Here is a 4,291-nt window from a genome sequence, read left to right on the forward strand (position 1 = left end):
TCCGACATGCAACGTACATCGAGAATTGGATTCCTACTCATGCCCTAAAGGAGAAAACACCATACAAGATGCTAAAACAATAGAAACCGAATATTGCTCATCTTAAAGTATTTGGTTGTGTGGCGTATGCAAAGATAGTAGGCACTCACTTAAAGAAGCTCGACGATCATTCGAGGATTTAGTGCATATCGGAGTCGAGACCGGGTCCAAAGCTTACCGGTTGTTCGATCCAAATACCCAGAAGGTTGTGATAGCTCGTGATGTTTTTTACGAAAAGAAGATGTGGGTATGGTCTAATTCAGGTCAAACCAATGAAGAAACGGAGCTAGCACCGAGTTTATTTTTGGTTGATTGGAACGGGGTTATTGATACCAGAGTTGGGCAAGTTGTAACAGAGCCTATTGGAAGCAACAACATTAGCGACGAAAATCCAGCTTCGTCGCCAGATTCAGAAACAAAATCAGCGACAGCTTCTATCGCTAATTCAAAAGGCCCATCAGCACCTTTAGCGACATATTCTAATGCTCTGGTCGCTAATTCCAACAACTCAGCAACTAGTTTAGCGACACCAGCAGCAACTGGTTTAGCGACAGCAGCACTTAATTAACTAGAAATTAACTTACGAAGATCTACACGTGTTCCGATCGCACCGGTTAAGTCCAATGATTATGTCCTATGTTCGGAAATGTAGGACATTGAACTTCTTTTGTTAGAAGAAGGTGAACCAAGGAATTTTGGTGAAGCAAAATCCAAACCGGGGTGGATAAAGGCTATGAAAACATAACTCGAATCCATTAAATGAAACGACACATGGAAGTTGACCGAGTTACCGAGAGGGGCTAAAGCTATCGCATTGAAGTGGGCTTTAAAGGTGAAAAGAAATGCAGATGGTTCGATTAATAAAATATAAATCAAGACTCGTGGCAAAGGGTTATGTGTAGCAACCCGGAGTTGATTTTGACGAGGTCTTTGCTCCGGTGGCGAGACTTGAAATTAGTGGCAAGGAACCCGGAGTTGATTTTGACAAGGTCTTTGCTACGTATGCTCATTGCCATTGCATCTACTGAAGGATGAAAATTACATCATGTGGATGTAAAGTCAACATCGTTAGCGGTGGAGCACATTAGTGGCAAGGAACAACGAGCTGACATTCTGACGAAAGCACTTGCGAGAATCAAGTTTGACAAGATGAGAAGATTGCTCGGTGTTGAAGATCTCCTAGTTTCGAGTCGGAAATTAGGCGGTGATTGTTGGTAATTTCCATCATATTAGGCTCGTCACTTATAGCTGACCGGGTTAGACCTATTGGGCCTATGAAATTCATTAATGATGTAATGGGTTTGTGGGGTTACAATTTGACTTTTATATTTGGGCTTTACTTATTGGCCAAGTTAGGGTCTCCCTATAAATACATAGCCATGTTAGGGTTATGGAATTGTGAGAGGGATTATTGTATTCAAGTTTTGTACTTGTTTCTTGATTATATTAATACGTGAGGTTTACCCAAAATATTGTGTGCTCGTTTGTGTTTCCGTTATCAATTCGTTCTTGACACGATGTTGGGGCCTTGGTTTAAAAAAGCGCGCTTAAGGCGAAGTAAGGCGAGAAGCGACCCAAAGCGAGCACCTCAACGCTTTTGCCTACCCAAGGCGAAGCTTGTGCAAAAAGCGAACGCTTTTTGCGCTTTTGTGTGAAGCGAAAAAGCGAGGAGGCGAAGGCTTTATGTACAAAAGGCGACCAGTTAGCCCATTTTCAACCTAACCTTTATAATTAGCCATTTCCAGACTTTTCAAATTTCACAATAAACTTTTAAAAGGTGAAACACTTTTAAGTTGTGTTCTTTTGAAACACTTTCGAGTAATTTGGTACTCGACAACTTGTTTTTATGCTACTTTATATTTTGAACGATTAATGTGGTACTTGAAAAATTGTTCAACCGGCTACTTTTGAAATTTTGGGATATATATATGTTGATGTTTTAGACGTTTAATATATATTATAATGTGGCTTGTATATAATATATATGGCTTATAAATAATTAAATATTTTTTAAAATATGATCGCTTTGTGTTCAAAAAGCGTTCGCTTTTGCGCTTCGCCTCACGCTTTTTTAATCCAAGGTTTGGGCTAGTGATTGTAGCCACCATGTTATGAATCTTTTAACAAAAAAACCCAAATAGTTCACGAGACAGCAACAACCCAATAGAATAGATCTTGTTCAAGTAAGGGCATGCTCTTTTGTCTCTATGTGCTGATTATAAACAGAGTTTCGTTTTCAATTCCGGGCGATGTGGACGAAACATACACAATCTGGGCAGACGTTACATCACCTTTTAACTATTAAGTTTACTAAAGGGAAATTATACTTCACTGATGAAAAAACAAACAAAAACTATTTACGCTTTATTTTACCTAGACAAAACAAAAATCTAATTTACTTATTTATTTGAATCAACAAAATAAAGAAAAATAATTTAGTTTCCCTCTAGTTTATAATACAGTTAGAATAAAGTAATTCGAGTCGAGTTCAGCTGACTCGGTTTGTAAACGAAATGAATTCGAGCAAGCTTTTTACAAACTAAACTTAATTGGCTTGTGTTCTAAACAATCCGGCCCTATTGACCTAATGAGTAAAATTAACTCGCAGGAACGATTTTTGATGCAAGTAGGGTTATCGAAGGCAAATACATTGATCTAATTGAACAAGTCGATTATCAAGATACACAAAAACTTTGGGCTCTTGGCCCTTCAACCCAGTTGAGATCACAAGCGATCCAAATCCTAAACGTCATAAATTATTCAAATGGCTCGAGAAACAAGCATCTGACTCTGTTCTTTACATTTCATTCGGGACCACAACATCCATCAGTAATGAACAAATTCAAGAAATAGCTTTAGGTTTACAGGAAAGCAAGCAAAAATTCATTTGGGTGTTGAGGGATGCTGACAAAGGTGATATATTTGATAGTGAGACCCGGAAGATAGAGCTTCCGGACGGTTTAAAGAGCGGGTAGGGGAGCATGGGCTGGTGGTGGTGGACTGGGTCCCACAATTAGAGATCCTAGGCCACCGAGCCACTGGAGGGTTTATGAGTCACTGTGGGTGGAACTCGTGCATGGAGAGTGTTACCATGGGTGTGCCCGTTGCACCGTGGCCGATGCATTCAGATCAGCCACGCAACGCTATGTTGTTAACGAAAGTATTGAATATTGGGATGTATGTGAGGGATTGGACACAAAGGAAAGATTTGGTGAGTTGGAAGGTTGTTAAAGAGGTAGTTACGAGGTTGATGGTGTCGGATGAAGGAGTAGAGATGAGGAAAAGGGCCGTGGAGCTTGGTGATAGGGTTCGGCGGTCTATGATGGATGGTGGGATTGCGAGGGTGGAGTTGGATTCATTTGTGGCGCATGTCTCAAGATAAATTGCGTCGAATGTTTCGAATATTTTTTATATAAACTACCTTTGACGTATTTCCACTCCATAATTATGTTCAAAATATGTGAACTGAGCAGCCATAAAATTCATAGTGATCAAACTCGTTGAAATAGACTTTTCTTTTTAATAACACCACCCACTATTATTTCCTACACCTAAATACATAATACATTCCTTTATATTATAAGCTTGAAGAAATTCATAACCCCTAAACATAGTTCTACAAAAATCAAGATGAGTGTAACATTAATATGTAACCAAAATATGAAGTGGGGATTCTGGGTTAAAGGTATTAGGTTGTACTTGTACCTGACCACCTATCGGTGATATAATGTTGTATGTCTTTTTCTGTTATAGACGCACAAGAATATTTGCGTCATTTTACAATTCCATGTTTTTTGCGTACTATACGTTATTATAGGATATAGGAATCCATAATTTTGCATTCTAAGCGTAATTTTGAGTATACAATTTTAGATGCTCTTTTATTGGTAATTTAACATGACGTTTTCTTTCATTACAAGCTGCGTATGGATATGGCATCTTTGATGAGTGCCGAATGCTAATAATGGTACTTGTTATGTTATTGTTCTGAATGTATTGTAAGTTCTTGTTTTAAATCTACTTTTTTAAGAGTTAAGTGCGATTTACACCCCTGTCGTCATCACCTTTGCACGATGGGCACCTGAAGTCTACATTCCCTTGCAATGAACCCATTCATTACCCCCAACGTTTACCAACGATTATGAATCCTGTGAAAAGACCCCTATACCCCTGCACTTAATGATGGAGTATGCGTATCTGGTCTAAATCCATTATGCGAAGCTAGACAATCGCGTACATGAATCTTCATGGG

General features: G+C 38.9%; 1 pseudogene; it reads left to right on the forward strand.

The window, feature by feature from the left end:
* Window positions 1–280: 280 nt before the first annotated feature.
* Window positions 281–3,421, forward strand: LOC143569282 (zeatin O-glucosyltransferase-like; annotated as a pseudogene).
* The last annotated feature ends 870 nt before the right edge of the window (window positions 3,422–4,291 follow it).

This window comes from Bidens hawaiensis, unplaced genomic scaffold, assembly GCF_021521415.1.
Source record: "Bidens hawaiensis isolate Kalapana, Puna unplaced genomic scaffold, B.hawaiensis_p1.1 tig00024444_1, whole genome shotgun sequence".
In the NCBI taxonomy this organism is placed as follows: domain Eukaryota; kingdom Viridiplantae; phylum Streptophyta; class Magnoliopsida; order Asterales; family Asteraceae; genus Bidens; species Bidens hawaiensis.